This window comes from Pseudophryne corroboree, chromosome 2, assembly GCF_028390025.1.
Source record: "Pseudophryne corroboree isolate aPseCor3 chromosome 2, aPseCor3.hap2, whole genome shotgun sequence".
Lineage (NCBI taxonomy): Eukaryota > Metazoa > Chordata > Amphibia > Anura > Myobatrachidae > Pseudophryne > Pseudophryne corroboree.
In genome coordinates this window covers 780,118,555-780,140,862 of record NC_086445.1, presented here as the reverse complement: position 1 = coordinate 780,140,862, position 22,308 = coordinate 780,118,555, and the positions used below count along the sequence as shown (strand labels likewise).

The window sequence follows — 22,308 nt, the reverse complement described above, 5'->3', positions numbered from 1 at the left end:
CTTCTTGGCAACCCACTCCTGCAGTGTGAAGGCAGCATAGCACAGGCAGATTTCAATCTCCTTGCAACATCAAACAGATTCAGCTACTTCTGTCAACATCTCAAAGTGAAAGTACACATGCAGAGCCTTAACCCCGCGAGGCACCATCAGCTGAGAGAGCCAACAGACAACATATAAGGAATAAATAAAAAAACTGCACCAACTAACTAAGCAATGGTTTTACACTCTCAGGGATCATTGGTAACACTATAATGCAAAAAAGCAAGGATAGTCAAAGTATATAGGACATCTTATACAAGAACCTTAATATCAAAAAGCACAAACACTAGAGGGAAATCAGTGCTGATACAAAGTGAATTATAACTAACACACAAAGTCTCAAAAAATAGGAATGTGAATGAGAGTCATGTCAGACCATGGTGCAACAAATAGGTTGGGGGGATAACACAGCATCACCTGAGGGACAAAATATGTCGCTTTGTACAATACCCAGTATTCCCATGCCGTCTCCAGGCATGGTACTGACTGGGCCCAACACTGCTTAATTGCCAAGATCAGACGGAATCGGATGGATTCCAGTGTGGTATGATTGTATCAATGTCAAAGGTGCCCATACGCTAGTGTCCCAATAAACCGTTGTCACCCGTCATCACATGAATGCATCTCATCACAGTCACAAAGAGTTAAACTGTTAAACTCGAGAATATAAAGCAGTAAGGGAGAGACATGGGACTGTAGAACAACAAACAGAACGGGCGGAGAAGGCCTCAATTGGGGGACACAGCGCCTCACTTAATACAACACCCAGTATTCCCACGCCGTCTCCAAGTGTGGTACTGACTAGGCCCAACACTTCTTAATTACCAAGATCAGATGGGATCGGATGGATTCCAGTGTGGTGTGGTTGTATCAATCTCAGACGTATCCAAAAACCATTGTCCCAATGTGTCCTTGCCGCCAGTCATCTCCTAGCAAAACTTCAAAACAGTACGTATATACTCCTGAGCCAGATACAGACAATAGACCTATAAACGCTGCAAGGGCTAACCAATACAGGATGATTAAACAATTTGTGCAAAAAGTGTACCAAAAACCAAAAATTGTTCTTACTCAGAAAAGGATGACCGTTATAACGCATACCTTTGTAAGTGAGTACCCTGCACGATAGCCAGTAGTAGTGATGCTCATGTTAAACTAAAGAAGCATAAACCTAGCATCAGGTGACATACAATCAAGCAAATCATGCAAAAAACATGACACACAATGGTGTCTCAGAAAAGTAAACCAAAACAGCAGCTCCACATACAACTGTAGGGGGTCGAAGAAAGCATCCCAAGCGAAATTCTTCATTTAGCCCATTAGGGGCCAATGTTTTCAATCTATCCATCCATTGGTGTTCTCTTTGCAGCAAAATTTTATTGCGATCGCCACCTCTTTGGAGAGGTGGGATTTGGTCCAAAATACAACATTTAAGTTGATTGATCGTATGTTTTGCCTCTTGAAAATGTCTTGCCACAGGTAGGTGAGTGAAGTCTCTTGAAGCCCCACTCGGGGTAAGGCTCTTCTTGATAGTGGACAGATGCTGACTTAAATGCTCCTTCAGCATCCTACTAGTCGTTCCGACATAAAGCAGGTTACATGGACATTTAAGTACATAAACTACAAATTGATTGTTGCAGTCAAGTTTTTGTTTATTGGTATATGATTTCTTGTCCTGAGGGTTAATAAAACGATTGCCGAGTTGCAAAAATGAGCAGTTTGGACAGCCAGTACATTTAAACACCCCTTGTTTAGTAGTCAACCAATTGGTGTTCGTGCTCTTTTTTTTCTTTGAAAAATCTGTGACAACAAGAAGATCCTTCAAATTTGGACCTCGTCTATAAGCAAATCGAGGTGGTTGCGGGATAGCTTTTGCCAAAATTTGATCTGTATTGATCAAGTGCCAATGTTCATGAATCTTCTTGCAGATAAAACCAGACGCAGTGGTGTACATACTAATGAAGTTGAACCTGTCATTGTCTCTATTGAGGGAAACATCTTTACCATGAAGGAGTTCCTCTCTCCTTATTTGTCCAATTTTAGTTAATGCCAGATCAATCTCTTTCATTGAGTAGCCACAACTGAGGAAACGTTGACTCATTGATTCCAAAGCTGATGGTATTGCAGAAGGGTCAGAGGTGATCCGTATCACCCTTAGGAGCTGTGAGAAAGGTAAACCCCTTTAGAGAGGTGTTGGATGAAAGCTTGATGGCAGCAAAAGCGTATTTCTATCAGAATCCTTACAGTAAATCATGGTGGTCAGCTTATTATTTGTCAAAAAAATGGAAACACCCAAAAAGTTGATATGTGTTTTGCTGAACGTGAGGCTGAATCTAATGCTACCAGGGAGTGAGTTCAAATGATCAATAAATGCCAGATGAAAAATAAGTCATCAATATACCGGACATATGCTGTCAAAAACCGTCCAAAAATGGAATGACCTGTAATGTGCTTCTGCTCATATGCTGACATAAAAATGATGGCATACGCGGGGGCCATATTGGACCCCATGGCCGTCCCTTGCTTTTGTAGGGAAAAACAATTTTCAAACAGGAAATAGTTCTTGTTCAGGATAAGACTGATAAGTAGCACCATGTATTCTGACGGGGGTACAAAGTACAGATCACTCTCTGTTATTACCCGTCTACATGACTCAATCCCTTGTGTCTGTGGAATGTTCGTGCACAGACTCGAAACATCGAGTGTGACCAACAGAGAGTCATCGGGGATGTTACTAATACACTCAAGTCTCCTTAGAAAATCCGTTGTATCCTCAATGTAACTTGCAGCGCTTTTGGCAAGAGGATGCAAATAGAAGTCCACAAATGGTGAAAGTGGTTGACATAATGATCCTCATGCTGAAATGATCGGGTGGCCAGGGGGCTATGTCATTGATTTATGGATTTTGGGTAGTGTATACAGGAATGGGGTTTTTGGATGAGGTGTGGTCAAAAAATCGGCAGTGGTTTGGTTAATATATCTGTTGTTAAGTCCCAAAATGATTGCTGAATCTATCTCCTTTTTATATGTCCATGTTGGATCGTAATGAAGTTTCTGATAGCAGGTAGTGTCTGACAATTGACCATTAGCTTCTTGTATGTAATAGTCATAGTCAAGGAGGACTATGCCTCCCCCTTTGTCAGCTGACCTAATTACTAGATGACTATCATTCTGTAGGGATTTGATAGCAGCTCTCTCTCCCTTGGTGATGTTAAAGTGAGTAATCTTTTATTTCTTAATGAAAGGCATCATGTCCCTTTTGAGTACTCTCATAAAGGTATGGATTGAAGGATTAAGGGTGGGTGGGTCAAATTGACTGGACTTCTTCAGAGGGCATTGAGGGATAGGTGGTAGATCCGTCAAAGTAATATCTTCTGGCTGGGAGTGGGAGAAGCAGTCTCTTAGTCAGAGATGTCTTCCTAGTTTGTAGAGGTCCACCTGCCAACGGAAGCTGTCCTGTCCAACCGTGGGTACAAATGAAGGTCCTTTATTCAAAATAGAAAGTTCATCTTCAGTCAGCGTGTGTTTGGATAAGTTAAATACCACTGATACCTGAGATTTGTTCTCCATTTTCTTCTTCCTTTTTCTTCCACCTCTATGGGTGGGTAAAGCAGGTTTTTTTGAGCCCTCCTCGTGCATTCAGATCTGGACAGGTAGGCGGTACCTTGAGTTGATGTGGATGGTGCATCCAAGTCACTCGCTGATGTCTGGGATCTACTTTCAATATCCGTGAAGGGTGCAGTTGGTCTACGTCCTCCACGTCTCTGTTGTGGTCTGTATTTGCGTGTCTCACTCCGAGACAACCAGGGGTATACCCTATTCTCCTTGTAATCCAATTTAACTTGTTTATATTTATTTTTCTTAAATTTTAAAAGATCTCCACGGAATTTGTCAATGTCATTGTTTAATCTAGTTCAAAGGTCACAGTCAGGAGATTGTATTGTTCTAAACAGATCAGATATTTCTAATTCTGAAATGTCTTTTCTGATTTCACCAAGATCTAATCCAGCCTGTTCAATCACAAACAGCATAAGATCTTGGGAACACTTGTTCAGAATGTTACACTACTAAGTACAAAAATCATTATTATGTCTCCCCAGTGTGGGTTGATTATGCAATCTGAACCCTCTGGGGAAAAGATATTCTTTGTAGTATTGAGAGAGTGTTAGGCCATGCAGATGTACCTCAACCTCTCTCTTTTTCAATCTAAGCAAATCATTTGCAAATTCCTCTGGGATATCTTTATCAAAAGCAAGGGATTCTATATTGTCAAATAAAATCCGGTCCGCATCAGTTTTATCAAACTGAAGAACAGAGGCCAGATCTTTATTAGCACTGGTAGACATTTATATTCACAAGGGTTTAGTATATTGTATATAAACAACTCCAAAAATATTCTGAAATAGCATACATATATTTCTGCCGTAGCTGAAAAAATCGAAATCAATGCATATGCCAAGAAGGAAATACTAAAAATGTTTTTTATTTTTTTTTGCAAACAGGTGGGTAATGAAGTGATCAGCAAAGCAGGGATCTTACTCACATCAACCGGTGCAAGTCCAAAAAAATTGTAGATACAAAACATAGCAAAATGACAGCACTCAGTAAAAATAAAATAAAATTGACATGGTAGTGCAGGGTCCTGGAAATTGATCCAGACACTCACTTTTGCAAAAGAAAAGAAAAAGAGACCAGCACTCACGTTTTGATGATGAATAGAAAAAAGGGGTTTATTCCTTACAGAAGAAACATCTGTACATGATCCTAGTACTACAGCCCGACGACCGTTTCAACTCTCCGTGGTTTTCGTCAGGGGCAGCTGTCACACTCTCAGGAGTCTCTTTAAATAGCAACAAAGGGCGCCAGAGTATTTCAATCAGGAAGCACGTCATCCAGAAGCAGCGCGTCATAGCAGCTGTTTGATTGGCTCCTGCCGTATATATATATATATATATATATATATAGAGAGAGAGAGAGAGAGAGAGAGAGAGATTGTCTTAACTATTCATAATCCTGCAATCTATTCACTGCTCTGTACCCAATTTGCAATACAATGTATACTCCTTTCTCCTCCATCTCTTTGCCTATTTAATTACACATACTGTACATACAAACTCAATTCCAAACCTGCTTACACATCTCTCATGTGTACAGCAGACACACACACACACACACACACACACACACACACACACACACACACACACACACACACACACACTACCCCAAGTGTTCCTTCAGATAGATTGTGTTCCCCAGTGTATCAATAATCTAAGATTAGTTGAGTACATGAATGAAACATCTATACTGTACCTTATACATAAACACTTACAAATACATGCAGCAAACCTGCTTACACATACAGCAGACACACACACACACAAAATTATTACCTTATACATAAACACATAAACCACACAGCCACATGTCACAAGCCACATATTAGCGGCCATCTTTCCATACCACATATTAGCGGCCATCTTTCCATACCAAATGTTAGTGCCCATCTTTCTCTCCATGCATGCTTACACTCTCTCTTTCTCTATATAAATACACACATACACAAAGAGCAAAGACTGATAATACACACACACACACACACACACACACACACACACACACACACACACACACACATTATTTCTATCCTTTAACCATACACACATATACACAGTAACACAAAAGTATATCTAAATTTAAATACACAAATGAAGATTAATGAAAGTTAATTTAGGAACATAAATACATTATAAGATTTAAACTGGCAACTCACTTCTGAAGTAGCTTAGAAATATATGTATCATTACGTTTGTTGAATCTATAATGCATTATCCATGTTGTGTGTAAACATTTTATGTATTGTGTACTGTATATAATCTTGCAGTTATCTTTTTAAAGTAAAAGATTTTGTACTTTACCTCTGTTTATATGTTTATATAACTGAAAGAATGAATGAAAGGTTTGTTTATATTGATAATGCAGTATAGTGAACTAGACAAGAGATTGGTATGTACAGCATTTAGTCATGAACACATAAATGTGGGATACTTGACGCAAAGGTCATTATATGTGTATTACTTTGGTGGTACAAAACCAGCTCAAACAAAGGAATTGTGTAAGTCGCTCTTACGGATTTCTAGTTGGGATGTATTAGCATTGCAAATGAGACTCCTTGTTCATGGTTGGCGAGGTACAAGGCGAATGTTTTAAAAAGGTTGTGCAAAGCAATGCCTCTTAAGATCACCTGAGATATCGTGGGTATGTATTATCGACATGACTAAAAAAGCATAAAGTCGCAAACTGCACCATACCCCAATAATTAAAGAGATTAGTTATTAATAAGACCCAAGGTATTGTATCCTTAGTATGAGGAAAGAAAGTTTCCTATAACAATGACCATATCTTGCACAAGACACTGCAAAAATCTGTAATCCATGCACTTGTCTCCCGCATTGATTATTGCACCAGTCTCCTTACTGGTCTTCCCAAAAATAGGCTCTCACCACTACAATCCATTATGAATTGACCTGCAAGGCTGATTTTCCTTGCTAGACATTCATCACCTGCGGATCCAATCTGTCAGTCCCTCCATTAGTTACCAGTATTCTATCATGTTCAACATAAAATACTTTTACTCACATACAAGGCTATTAACCAAACTGCACCAACATACAACTCTTCTCTCATAGAAACATAGAATTTGATGGCAGATAAGAACCACTTGGCCCATCTAGTTTGCCCCTATTTCTACCATATTTTTATGTCAACCCTTATTTGTTCCTTATTTCTTAGTAAGGATAATCTTATGTGTATCCCTTGCATGTCAAATTTCTCTACTGTCTTAGCCTCTACCACCTCTGATGGAAGGCTGTTCCACTTGTCCACTACCCTTTCATCTGCCTGCCCAAACTCTCCACTTTGCACAAGTTGTGCATTTCTCATCCACATGCATTACTTGCTCCCACTCAGAATTACAGGACTTTTTCCAGGCAGCATCCACTCTGTGGAATGCCCTCCCATGCCCAGTGAGACTCACCTCTAGTCTCCAAACCTTCAAGCATTCCCTGAAAACTGACCTCTTCAGACAACCTTATGAAATTCCATACCCAATTACATAACCTTCAAAGCCTCCCTATCTAATTACATCCCCTCTGTACAATCCACACTTAACCTCATATATTTTGTCTTTCCTTCACTTTCACATCGTCATGACCCATGGCCAACATTGCTGAGTGACCATATCATATAGCCCATTAAGAACCTTTGCAATCTGCAGGACCATTATGCAATAAGTAGCACATATCATTGTGTATCAATGTCTATTTCCCTATAGATTGTAAGCTTGTGAGTAGGGCCTTCCTACCTCTATGCCAGTTTTGTTCTGTAACTGTTGTTCCCATTGTAAAGCTCAATGGAATACAATAGAGAGAGAGAGAGAGAGATGTGTGTGGGACACCATGTTTTGTATTTGCTTTTGGTACTAATTCATCATCATGTTTTGGTTTTAGACCTTTTTTTTCTTTACATTGATGAAAACAGCTAAATTTTAATTTTGGCCAGCTTTTGTTCCTACAGTATTATAGACCTCAATAACATTAATTTCCAGTCATTTCCAGTAAGTTTTTGACCACCTCAAAGCTCACAATATTGCTCACCAATATTGACCAAAGTCTGGCCATACTAAGCAATATGGCATCAACACAAACACACAGTAGCTTAAAAGATTATAGCAAATGTCTGAAACATTGCAAAAACAGCAATGGTGACAGGATGGCATTTTAAGAAACTACAGAGGTGTAACTAGACATTTTGGTGCCTTGTGCCAGAAAGATAATTGGGGCCCCTTCCTGTTTCCGATGGAAATAAAATATTTTGGATACACAGTATCAGTGGGACACACAACGACGCACTAGTCTCAGCAAATAGTTTATTAAGAAAAGTATACTTAGCTTGATCTGAGTGACAGAATAATATTCACTCTGTTTATCCCAGAGAGCCCCACCACATGATTCAGTGTCTGGAATCAGGTTGGTCTATTTCATATGGACACAACCTGCAAGCTTTGTCCCAATACAGAGGCTCATTTTATACTTGTAAATTGCAGTTTATATAGGCTGCTCTCTGGGAAAAACTAGTAATTAATCATTTTCACAGGTATAAAGGTTATCTAGAAAATGTTCATTAATACTAATAGTCAGGAGGGGGCAGTGTTGCCTCAGTTATGAGTATAAGAAATAACATCTCTTTACAATGTATACATAGATTAAATGAGAACGCTGGACAATATTAATCTTTCTGCATCTCAAACATTTGTCTGTCTTGTAATGTAACTAGTCAGTGATCTTTGCCCTTACATGTGAAACTCACTTCTCTGTGAAAAACACCTTTAAATCAATTTGCAATGTTAGCTTTTAGCCCTAACTGTCCAACAAAAGACACCATTTTGTATGCATATGACACCTCCTCCCCATATTCAAAATAGGGGCAGTGTGCAATGAAGATGCATGCCAAATATAGAGGCTTGGCTTCATTGGAACGGGTTGTGGCCATAGAATAGTACCAATTCACATTACACTGCACAGTAGTGTCTGGTATTCACATAACACCACACAGTAACACCCCTTATGAACATTACACCTCACAGTAATGCTACTTATACACATTACTCCACACAGTAGTACCCTTATATATGTTAAGCCACACAGTACAGTACTTTATACACTTAACTCAGCAGTAGAGCATCTTATACACATTATGCCATAGCAGAGCCCCTTATACATCCTGGTTACTCTCTGTTACTGCTCCTTTAACTGAAAACCTGCATAGTGAACCAGACCCTTGATAATGTTTTTACAACATTCCAGCCTGAATCTAGCTCATTACTTATCTGCACAATGTACCGGACCACTGAATCAACTAATAACCATGCTTCAGCTTGACCTTTTTGTGACTGCATTGTTGAATTTTTGTATCAGACAAGTGGGGGCATACTCAATTAGCCATGAAGTTTACCAGGTGGCTAATTGTCAGCACTGACCAATAAAATTAGTGGCTGATATCCCATGCATTAACTATCAGAGGGTGCACATTTCCTCACAGCATGAGGAACTGCATGGAAAATTCTGCATAAAACTGAACATTTGGTAATTATTGCATTGAAAACCCATTAGCTTCCCTATTTTACATGGGAATCCAGCTCTCTGCTTATCACAGCCCAGCCTGGCAGTCCCGGAGGGAGGAAACACCTCTCAATGGGATTGCATTGTGTATCTGTGACTGACAGGTAGGACTTCCAATAGAAAGTGACTGACAGTCACAGTGAAGACAGTACAGTCACAGACTGGGGGAACACTGCAAGTGTGGACATAGTTATAGCATAGCCCAATTGGCAAGGAGAATGGAGCTAAAAGGCACAAAGAATCATGAGGCAGAAAAGCCCTGCTAATGGGAGCTTACATTCTTATGGGGTATTAGATTGAGTAGTGTATTGGGCTGATACCAGAATCTAAGTTGTATGTAGGATCAAAGAAGACATTAGGCTAGGGTGAATAAGTGAACTATGAGGGAGAATTTGAAGCAATGGACTTTGGGGGAGTGTCAGATAGAAAGGGTGAGAACCTTCTATAGATTAGGGGTAGTGCATAAGATGTATAGTAGGTGGAAGTTAAAAATAGTATGAGGTTGGAGATGTATAAACAAGGTCTAACTGGCCCACATGAGTACTGGGGAAATCTGTGGTGGGCACCACTGCCAGAGCATCCAGCCCCTCCTCTATGGATCAAGTTCCAGACTGTGCAATTATGTTATACATTATACATGTGCTACATTATACTGCAGAGGACTACAGTGCATTGCTGTTACTAATATGGCATATTATCATGCATTTATTATCAGTATTTATTATATATATTTACCTTATGCACTCCATAAGGGTTAGACAAGCCTCTATAGGTACAGACACACACCCTGTGGAGGCTGGGCACACCCCTAAGCATGGGCCCCTAACACTATATTCCTCCAATGAGCCCTTCATGCCCCAGTCCAACACTGTGTAAAAGGAAGATGAGAGTGTAAGATCTTTGTAAACGAGGAGTTTAAACTGTATTCTGTGGGGTATAGGGAATAGTATTTGAGGGACAGGCAGAGTAAAAGAGGCATGGATAAATATCACACTGGCTATAGTGTAAAGGGAGATTAAATAAAGATGCAATAGCCAAAAGAAGAGATGATGAGGGAGCATACAACTGTTTTGGTACAGGAAGGGGTGATTTTTGGTAATGTCATTAAGATGGAACCATCAAAATTTGGTAAATGACTTAATGAGTTGAGATTGAGAATGATGAGATCCAGGCTCTGAACTTGTTGAATTGCATGGAAGATGGTGTTGTTGATGGTGTAGTAGAGATGTAGAAGACACAAGAAGAGGACAATACAGGTGGTCAATTCGAATTGCTTAACAGGAGGGAAGGTAAGAAAAAGGTCAGGGCAGATCAGTAGAGTTGGAATTCTTAAGCATAAATTGGTGATGTTGACTGAAAGAGCTGATAAGTTCAGCAAGTGAGGGCAAGTAGAGTGTAGCAAGTATAGAGCCAAGTCTTGAGCCTTGAAGGAACCATGCTGAAAGCCAGAAAGGGCATAAAGTGAATGATGTGAAAGTAGTGATGATGAAAGATTGATTATAGATTCATGAGGAAAAACAATTGAGAACCATGTCACTAAAATCAAGTTAAGACAGAGAAGTATATTTTAAACTATAAGAAAAGTCTCTTGGATTTTCTGGAGAGGAAGTTGATAGTGTCTAGAGTCACAAAAGTTTCTGCAGAGTTGAAGGAGTTATAACAAGTTTGGAAAGGAAAAAGATAGGAGATTGCTGAGAGAATGTTGGTGTATTTAAGACTCTCAAAAGGTTTAACAGGAAAGAGAGAGATTGTATGGTAATGTGTCAGAGATGTGGAGTTCTGCTTTTAGAATAGGGGATATAAGTGCATGTTTTAAGAAAGAATGAAGTAAGAAACGTTAAAGAAATGTGTAAGCTTTAGAGAGATATTGTGGGAGAGGAAGCAGAGTAGGTGGGAAGCAATTAGATAAAAGTGGTAAAGGAGGGATAAAAAGAAAAGTTTTTGAATCTCCTCCACAGTGGTAGTGTGGAACACAGAGGAGTTTTGGAGAGAGAAAATGGGGAAAGGAAGGGTGCCTCTCTAGAAAATCTTTCCTGCCTGATATATTTTACTTTGGAGATGAAGACAGAAAAAAAATAAAAGTCAGAGAGGGAGAGGTAAACAAGGCAATTGAAGTTTGAGAGAAGCTATTGGGGGTGGAATATTAAGAGAAAATAAAAACCTTTATGCACGACTGGTTGGCAAATGGGAAAGCAGAACTATAGAAAGAGGGAAAATATTTGAAGTGAAGAAAGTCAGGAAGAGGTGGCAAGGGACCGGGTAGGTTTTACAAATATGTTGCATCTATTAAGCCAACACTGCAGTTTATACATGCCAGACTGTGCCACCATAGCACCTAGAGTACTGTAGGTAGAAATTTGTCAATCAGCACCCTCATAAATTCAGCCAATGGAATATTTGTTATGCCCAGTAAGGTAGATTTGGGAAAAATAAGCCTTCATGATCATCTTAAATATCCCCATTACTTAGACCTCCATTATCGGTAACCTTTGAATGCATTCCTCTTTTACTTGTTATTGTATTGTACTGTATATTGTTACTGCCGTTTATCTGTGTCCTCTGCCTTGTTGTTTGGGGTAGTTCAGTATCTAGCAATAGATTTTTGTGCATCTTTAATGATCAATTAATGGATATTGATTTGACTATTGTGCTATTTTTTGGGTACTGTAGGTGGAATAAAATAACTGGCAGTAAGTTTACATGCATTGTTTATATCTTGAATGTGCTGTGCAGTGGAGCAGTTGATAGCAATAAAGGAGATTCATTAAGCATTACAGTGAGTCACCTCAGTTGATACCTGCATTTGATCCTTTTACAACCCTCAAACTTTTCCATGCACTCAGTTAAATGAGGTATTCTTGTCTTGCAAAGACGCCAATAGTCTTTATGCCATTAGCCAGAACGTACTGATGCAAAAGCAGCATTGAGGCTTGTCCTGCCTTCTCCCAGTTCCTTGTCATGAACACTTCCACAAAGGAAGTGTCACAGATTTGTATCTCTGTTTTATTTTTCAGGTGCTGGATCCTGATCACAATGCTGTTGCATGGAATATCCTTTCTCCACAGATTTGCTCTGCCTTGTAAGTAGGCTACAGTACTGTATGACTTCTCTTCCATGTAATTTTCCATGCTGGGTATAATAAGTGGACAGAGAGTAGTATACTTATTTATTTTTTACTGTCTGTGGTTAATTTCTGTACTAAGCAATACTTGGGATGTGGAGAAATAAAGCCTCCAGCTTATCAATTGATCAGTTAATATTGACCTAGATGGCGAAATGTTTGCCAATATCTACTGACAGGACAGATATAGTGTAGAGACCAAACGTAACAGCCCACAATTAGCAGGAGCCAGTGTGATTCCAGCAAGATAGCCTTTAGATTTAAATTGAAATGGTTTAAAGGCCAAAATAGATTGTGTCTTTAAATTAATTGGTACTTTCATCTAGTGAATTTGTCACAGGAATTGCACAAATTGTACACTTTTACATATGGAAAATGGATAATTCATCCGAAACACGTCAGTGTTGCTGTTGTTTATGGCTGACACCCTATTATCCAGCTGAATGACCATTGCTATCATATTGTGGACTGTGTGCTCCTTCCATATTCTGGACTTGGCTTTTACAGAAGATTTGCAAGCAATTATGTATAATTTTTTTGTCCTACATAAATTGGTATAGGTGTGTGTCCCTATAACAAAGAACATTTTTTATGCATATTTTCTGTTTTGTGTTTGTATACACTCAATGAAATAATGTTATTATATTGGATTATTGTGTACCTATCTAATTAATTTTACTGGAATACTAATTAACTGAGATGATTACACCTATAAAGTGTCTTTTTATGATCAACAGATGTACGTGGAGAAAAGTTGGTGGCAATAGTGTATGAGCAGACTACCCCAATGTTGAAGGATACCTTTAAGTGAATGTTGTCTACTTACCTTTGGTAAGTTCTATTGCAGAATACCACCTCTGAACCGTTATTACCAGTTGTGAAGCCTCACCATTTTATTGTTTCTGTCTTCTTTCTTCTCTTTGTATTGATAGCAAGACAAAGAGGATACCATTCACTGTGGACAGAGGATCTTTAGTATATTCTTATTACGCACAAGTTGACTTTCTTAAAAAGAGAAAACAGTGCTTTATGGCATTTCCATTTGGTTTTATGTGATATTGTGATTGAATTTGTGTATCTCTAGGAAATTACATTGCTGCTGTTTGGAAGCGCAGGCTGTGGACTTTGTAATGCAGAGAGAGTGAAAAAAAAAACAGACTGAGAGATGACTTTTCATGCTTATATTTCAAGGGGAACTTCCAATTAGAGTAGTTTGACAACTATAGTAGTAAATATTTTTTTCTCCATACATTACATTATACCAGTCAAAAATGAACAGGTATTTAGGTCAATAAACAAAAAGAACACAGTTGCCCAAATGTCTAAACATTTAACCTTGTGCAAACATACTGCAAATATATGCTGGGGTTTTGTGAATTTTGAAATGTTATTGTAAATTAAAGGTATCCAAGCATACAAATCAGCATAAACAAGACATTAATGCACAGATGGCTGGCTAAAATCAAATTATAGAAATATTCAGAAAGGATATACCATTTACAAACCAAAATGTTTACTTTGTTTATAACATGGATTTGGAGGAATTGGTGAAAATAAGCGCCCAAGAGTGTGGATTTAAACAATAAGGTGAGTATAATGAAGGTAACAAAAAGTGGGTATGATAACACCAGTAAAAACTTATCTGAACAACCAGAGTAGCTAGATTCAGGTGATGCTCCTTTTGATGTTCAATACATGTTAAAAAAGAAGAAGAACGAACATAGTGTGTACTGTTTTTTAGGGAATATATCCAAATATACCACTGACTTTGTGATTTTAGGCTTAATTAGGGAAATAGCGTATTCCCAAATATGTAGTCAATATAGCCTAGGCAGTGTATATAAACAAAATACAGTATTTAATACACAAAAATGACATAAAAGAACATAAAAATACATAAAAACATAAAATGGCTGTATAGCATGCGTACAGAATAAAAGATTATATCAAGCTTATCTGTCCATAAATAACTGGAGTGCATGCGTACAGAGTTCAGGATGATAAAAGGCTTATCTGTCCATTAGAGGAATGTCATCAGGTGGTCCCAACGCGTTTCGTCCGTCATCAGCAGGACTTCATCAAGGGGATAGACAAACAGACTATGCATGCTTCATTTATACCCTCCTGGGGCAATTTATGATGACATCACTTCCTGTGATGTCAGGTAGCTTTAAGCATAAAATTAACCCATTAAAATAATGTTTAAATTTGCACTCAAAAGTGAGTGTGATGGTGGAGTTACTACAAAATAATTTGGTGGAGGAACGAGAAAGAGAAGTGAATAAAATGCAGAGGTACGTCCAAAAACTGATATGGAACGCATGTGGAACGCATGCGTCATATCCGTATTTGACGTGACTTCCGATTGTGAATAAGGCAGAGTGGAGAATGTGCCGTGATGAATATTGAAACGGAACGCATGTGGAACGCATGCGTCATATCCGTATTAGACGTGACTTCCGGTTGGCGTGTAATAGGCAGAGTGGAGAACGTGCCGTGATGGTAGATAATTATGGTAGAATATAAATTGCTAAAATAGGGAGATTATTATAGAGACATACTAAAGTTTTAATAGTGAAAAAATTACGAGATAATTAATTTATTATAGCGGTCACATGACTTCCGGTATAAACACTGAAGTGTATGTGTGGAACGCAAAGAGAAAAGCTTCCGGTAAAGGAACTGGAGTAATTAGAAAATAATAGTTAATAATAAAGTGTAAATGTGTTTAGTACATATAAGGTGGTAATGAATCATCAGTGACACATAATTAGTATATAACCCGCTATTGAATCATCAGTGACACATAATTAGTATATAACCCGCTATTGAAGAAGGTGGCTTCCGCTAAGACACGGAAGTAGGAAGAAAGTGAACCAATGATGTGAATAAGCCTCCATAATAAAGATTGGAGGATTAAAGTATAGGGTGCACTTCCAAATTACAAGTTCTGTCTCAGATCTTCATATAACCGATGTGATAAGCGGGATAATTTATTATTAAATCATACCGCTGTAAAAAATGATTATTAAAGGTTATATATAAGACATAATTAGTGTTTATTTTGAGTGCAAATGACATGATAATTCGAATAAAGACTGATTAGAACCCAATTATAGTATTATAAGTAGCCTGTTTCGTAATAATTTGGTAGTTGTCTTTGGTGAACACTACATAGTCTTATTCCATTTTAGATGCATATGAAATATTCGTCATTGAAGACAGTCTTGATTCTTATCCACATCAACAGAATTGGCGATTTACTGAAAAGAATAGTAAATATTGACTATTGATAATTAGCTTAGGACGTAGTGTGTTTATTTACATAAATGTGTCAGATAACCTAAACCCAAAAATTGTGAAATTTTGGGAGATAGAGAAAAGAAGGAAATGTAGACAAGCAGTTATAGGAAAGGTGCAATCTCGAATGCTTCGTTAAGTCCGAGTGGTGATAGAGTCTTAAGTTCATGGATCCAGAACATTTCTCTTTTTGAGAGTTTGTTCAAGATGTCGCCGCCTCTTTCGCCTTTTTTGACGAGTTCTATAGCTTTAAAGGAAATATTTTCTGGATTCGATTGATGTTTTTCGATAAAATGTTTAGGCACTGTATGATTTTCTATCTTGTTTTTAATATTACGAATGTGCTCTTGAATTCTTAGTTTTAGGACCCTTTTGGTTTTGCCGACATATTTGAGTCCACATGTGCATTCGAGCAGATAAATTACCATTGTTGAGTTGCAGTTAAGGTAGTCTTTGATGCTGTATTCTTTTGTGTTGTTGTGGTTGCTGAATTTTTTCCTTACTGGATGGAGATATTTGCAAATATTACATTTACCACATTTGAAGCAGCCTTTACAATTGATGAAGGTGTTGTTCCCGGATTTGATTTTACTTTGTAGATGACTGGGTGCCAGGATGTCTTTGAGATTGCTAGTTTTCCGGAACACAATATCCGGCTTTGGTGGAAGGATCTCTCTTAGTATAGGATCCATCAACAAAATATTCCAATGTTGATTGATGGATTTCCTGATTAGTGGTTCTTGTTTACTGAATGTAGTGATAAAGGGAGTGAAGGTATCAGATTTCCTTTGTATCTGTTTGGTGAAAAGATCAGTTCTTGTTTTGTTTGCAGTTTTTTCCAATGCTTTATTGATCACATCCTTTGGATACTTTCTCTCTTTAAATCTTGTCGCATAAGTTGTAAGTTGATTCTGGCAATCTTGGTCATTACTGCAGTTGCGTTTGATGCGGTAGAACTGCGAGTAAGGGATATTGGTTTTCCAGTTCCGAGCATGACAGCTGTTAAAATGAAGATAACTATTAGTATCTACTTCTTTTATATAATTGCTCGTTACGATCTTGGATGAAGTGTTGGAGAGAGTTAGGTTCAGATAGTGTATGTTTTCTTTACTAATCTCATATGTGAATTTTAGATTATATTGGTTTGAGATAAGTATTGAAAAAAATGTCTTGAATGATTCCTCGTCTCCTTCCCAAATGATTAGAATGTCATCTATATAACGCTTGTAGATGATTAGATTGCTGATATATGGGTTGTTATTATATATGCAATCTTCTTCCCATGCACCCATTAGTAAATTTGCGAAACTAGGCGCAAAGGATGTGCCCATGGCTGTCCCGCAAGTTTGTAAATAGAATATCTGTTGAAATATAAAGTAATTATGGCTCAAAATGAATTGTATGAAATCGCAAATTGCATTCTTGTGGGTTGTGGAGAGTTCAGAATCTTTATCTAAGAATATTCTGCAGGCTTCTATCCCTTTTTCATGAATGATGGATGTGTACAAACTTTGTACATCTATTGTGATCCAGATGTAGGAGTCCTTCCATTCTACTGAGGATAATATGTTGATGATGCTGCTGGTGTCTTTCAAAAATGATGGTAGGCGGATGACGTATTTACATAGAAATATGTCAACATATTCAGATAGATGGCTGGTAAGTGATTCAATACCTGCGATAATAGGTCTGCCCGGTGGTTGTGTGAGATTCTTATGTATTTTTGGGAGGTAATAAAACGTTGGTATTACTGGTGTTGCTGTCAGGAGGTATTGAAATTCATTTTTATCCAGGGTATTATTATGGAAGTAATGTACCAGTAGAATTCTAAGTTCTTCTACGAAGTCGGTAGTAGGGTCATGTAGAAGTTGCTTGTAGGAGGATGTGTCAAGTAGAAGGCGTAGTGCTTCAATTTCATATGCATCTCTGTCGAGAATTACGATCCCTCCCCCTTTATCAGCTTGCTTGATGACGATCTCTTTGTTGTCGTGTAATAGTTTCAATGCTTCTTTCTCTTTCTTATTCAAATTTGAATGGCATGGTTTCTTAAGTTCAATGTCACAAAGGTCCTTTTTTACCAATTCCTGGAATACATTGATATAATTACCTTTGGATTCCAGGGGGTAGTAGGTTGATTTTCTTTTCAGTCCTGATTTAGATGGTTCACTGGGTTCACTGATTTTTTCTTGTTTGGCGAAATGTCGTTTGAGGGTAAGGGTTCTTGAGAACTTGTTGATATCTATAAATGTGTCGAATCTATTCATTTGTTTATCCGGAGCAAATTTGAGACCCTTACTTAGTAGTGATATTTCTGTCTCGTTAAGGGTATGCTTGGATAAATTAAAAATACCTTGTTCCACAGGATTAATTACGGTAGATACCGTCGTTTGTTTGTTCTTCCTACGCCCGCCCCTTGTACCTCTTCTTCTTGAAAGGCTCTTTTCATGGGGGAATTCCCTTTCAGTCTCTCTTTGAAGAATGTTTTCCTTGTTGAGAAGAAATTCTCTGTTGTTGGGTCCGGTGATAAAAAATCAGAGTCGCTATTAGACTCTAATCTTTGGAGAGCTGAAAATCTATTGTTTGTAGTAGTGGGTCTTGGGGTCGGCATTTTGTTATTGTGTTGTTCATAATGTGGTTGTTGTCGGTTTTGAGGGCGATTGTTCTTAGTCCGATAGGGGGTTGTTTTAATCCTCCAATCTTTATTATGGAGGCTTATTCACATCATTGGTTCACTTTCTTCCTACTTCCGTGTCTTAGCGGAAGCCACCTTCTTCAATAGCGGGTTATATACTAATTATGTGTCACTGATGATTCAATAGCGGGTTATATACTAATTATGTGTCACTGATGATTCATTACCACCTTATATGTACTAAACACATTTACACTTTATTATTAACTATTATTTTCTAATTACTCCAGTTCCTTTACCGGAAGCTTTTCTCTTTGCGTTCCACACATACACTTCCGTGTTTATACCGGAAGTCATGTGACCGCTATAATAAATTAATTATCTCGTAATTTTTTCACTATTAAAACTTTAGTATGTCTCTATAATAATCTCCCTATTTTAGCAATTTATATTCTACCATAATTATCTACCATCACGGCACGTTCTCCACTCTGCCTATTACACGCCAACCGGAAGTCACATCTAATACGGATATGACGCATGCGTTCCACATGCGTTCCGTTTCAATATTCATCACGGCACATTCTCCACTCTGCCTTATTCACAATCGGAAGTCACATCAAATATGGATATGACGCATGCGTTCCACATGCGTTCCATATCAGTTTTTGGACGTACCTCTGCATTTTATTCACTTCTCTTTCTCGTTCCTCCACCAAATTATTTTGTAGTAACTCCACCATCACACTCACTTTTGAGTGCAAATTTAAACATTATTTTAATGGGTTAATTTTATGCTTAAAGCTACCTGACATCACAGGAAGTGATGTCATCATAAATTGCCCCAGGAGGGTATAAATGAAGCATGCATAGTCTGTTTGTCTATCCCCTTGATGAAGTCCTGCTGATGACGGACGAAATGCGTTGGGACCACCTGATGACATTCCTCTAATGGACAGATAAGCCTTTTATCATCCTGAACTCTGTACGCATGCACTCCAGTTATTTATGGACAGATAAGCTTGATATAATCTTTTATTCTGTACGCATGCTATACAGCCATTTTATGTTTTTATGTATTTTTATGTTCTTTTATGTCATTTTTGTGTATTAAATACTGTATTTTGTTTATATACACTGCCTAGGCTATATTGACTACATATTTGGGAATACGCTATTTCCCTAATTAAGCCTAAAATCACAAAGTCAGTGGTATATTTGGATATATTCCCTAAAAAACAGTACACACTATGTTCGTTCTTCTTCTTTTTTAACATGTATTGAACATCAAAAGGAGCATCACCTGAATCTAGCTACTCTGGTTGTTCAGATAAGTTTTTACTGGTGTTATCATACCCACTTTTTGTTACCTTCATTATACTCACCTTATTGTTTAAATCCACACTCTTGGGCGCTTATTTTCACCAATTCCTCCAAATTCATATGTGTGCATGCCAAGCACATTTTTTTGTATTTTAAGCTGCCGCTCATAGTTTGAGAAGTGTTTTTATCTTTTTATTGATACTTTATCTACACAAAGGGTTATTCTAACTATAAGGTACAGAAAGCACATAGGTACATCCAAGCGCCGTAGACTCTATTTCTATATCTTTGTTTATAACATGTTTAACCAAAATATAATGCAAATAAACTGTTTGATTTTGTTTTTAACTTTATTCATACTTACAGTATTTGATGATTGAAAAACAAAAATATATTTTGTAAAACAGGATATAAATTAACTAAAGAAATATATTTTACTCAAAATGTAGCAATACATTTTAGCTGCATAAGTTCTGTACTTTTAAAATCTATTTCTGTGCTAAAATTGGAAAATAGCTAAAGGTGGCACTTTACTAAACACACACATTACGGTACATCTCACTTTGCATCAAAGGTTTCTTACGATATGGTAAAAATCTAATGAAAAGTAGAACACAATGGAGATTTGCAAATTGGAAAAAAAATGTTCTTGCAATGCATTTTATATTTTGTACTCACTTTTCTCATAGAGCTTTCTTAGTCACTAAAGTAGACTATAATACTTTTAGATTTTAGGTATTGTAAATACAAAATAATTTCCAATTTCTGAATTTGCCTCCAGTGGGAGAATGTAACTTTCAAATACATGGTAGAACCTCTCTTTTCATTAATGTGACCTTTTCTTTTATTTCCTAAAATACCTTCTGAATTGTACAGTGTCACCATATCCACTATAGCTGTCCCTAGCATTTGTTGGTATTTCAGTTGTATTTCATTTACATTCCAGTTTTCAGAACACATCTGGAGAGAATATTTAAATATACCCATTTTGATTTCTGTTTCCTGACACAATGGACTGGAACTTGACAAAATGTTCATCTGTGGAGGAAGTTTTTTTCTAATTTAAATAATGTTGAAATTGAAGATAGCACCATTTCAGTAATTTTACTTTAAAAAAAGTATTAAAAATAAAATGCAGTCAATCTACATGGTAGCATTCTACATATTTTTAAAATTCACACAGTTCACTTTTAAAACTTTATGAAGAAAAAAATACTAAGTATTGTGTATTTGCTTTAATTGGTTAAATGTTTCCAATGTTTCTCATCTTTTTTTTATAGAAAACAATTATGCTTTGGCAGTTGCAGAACTTTAACTGCATAACATTTCTGCAATAGATAATGACTCCCGAGGCTGAAAAAGGCTTATGCATTGAGGTGGCAGTTAATGTGTAAATTAGCAGTAAGATTACTCTTCTGTCCAATGTTTTTTATTTTCAGTGTTTATGTATCAAGACATAATTACGTTTTCTATTTAAATTTTTGCGGTTCTAGGCAACTAGCAATTTGACCTCTTGTAATCCATACATACATACTAAGCACGTACATTAGGCCAACTAGAAAATGTAAGGCATGCAAATAATTAATAATTAATTATTGTTATGGTATGTTTTGATTTATTACAATATTAAATATTTTTATATTGTTTTAATTGTATAAATCCAGTTTAATTTAATGACTTTTTATATTAATAACTTTTTTTACAAGGACTCAAGGCTGAATAGCACATTTTTATTTTATTTTTGTTTAAATTAATTTTCTAATGAGAGAATTGACATAATCTCCATGAGAAACAATACAGAAGTGCAAGAGATATTAATGTATCTTTTACACACACAGACACAGTGCCGGATTAAGGTCCATAAGGACCTGGAGCTGAAATTTATGAAAGGCCTATTGTGTACTGCCATAGGGGTGTGACCAGCATGTGGGAGTGTGGCTAGGTGGCATGATCAGTGTTGTGGGAGTGTGTTCTGTGCAGGGGGCATGGCCTGTGCCATGGTATGTGGCTAGTTTGATGAAAATAGTTAATGTTTGAACTTTGTAGTCCCCGTCTGATTATCTAGCCACCAACAATAAAAAGTAAAGACAAGAGCAAACATAAAGTACAACAACAAAAAGTATTCACATTAAAGAAGACCAAGATATGCTGTCCAACTTACATCTTTGACAATTTGTTGCAGCTGCTAGCTGATGTAAGTTTCTGGCCTGTAGATAATAAACATCTGCATTTAAGCACAAAGCTGGCTCACTGCTCCCACTCAATGAGCTATCACACCTCACTGCTCTAATCACACCTTCCAGCTCCCCTCTCAGACCTCACTGCCCAACTCACATATCACTGCTCTCATCATACCTCTATGCTCTCCTAATACCTCCCTGCTTCAAAACTTTCCAGCTTATTGCCCCCCTACTGCTCACATTGATCCCCTCATGCCTAAGAACCATCCATGACCTTGACTTTTTCCATCACATCACTTCATTTCTGAAACCCTCATTTATTACAGCAAGCACAACAATTACTTCCCTGCCCCCTTCTCACACAGTAAATCTGCTTCAACTCATCATTCTGACACCGAGGCTAGCTCATATGCATAAGACACACACACACACACACACACACACACACACACACACACACACACACGTATTTCCCTATAATTTCCTTACAGGCAGAACAGTAGTTAGGTCTCTCTCTGGCTGGGGATCTGTAGC

At 37.5% G+C, this 22,308-nt stretch overlaps 2 pseudogenes; both read right to left on the bottom strand.

The window, feature by feature from the left end:
• Positions 1–477: 477 nt before the first annotated feature.
• LOC135052496 (5S ribosomal RNA) lies at positions 478–597 on the bottom strand (annotated as a pseudogene).
• Positions 598–792: 195 nt separating this feature from the next.
• LOC135051897 (5S ribosomal RNA) lies at positions 793–912 on the bottom strand (annotated as a pseudogene).
• Between the last annotated feature and the right edge of the window lie 21,396 nt (positions 913–22,308).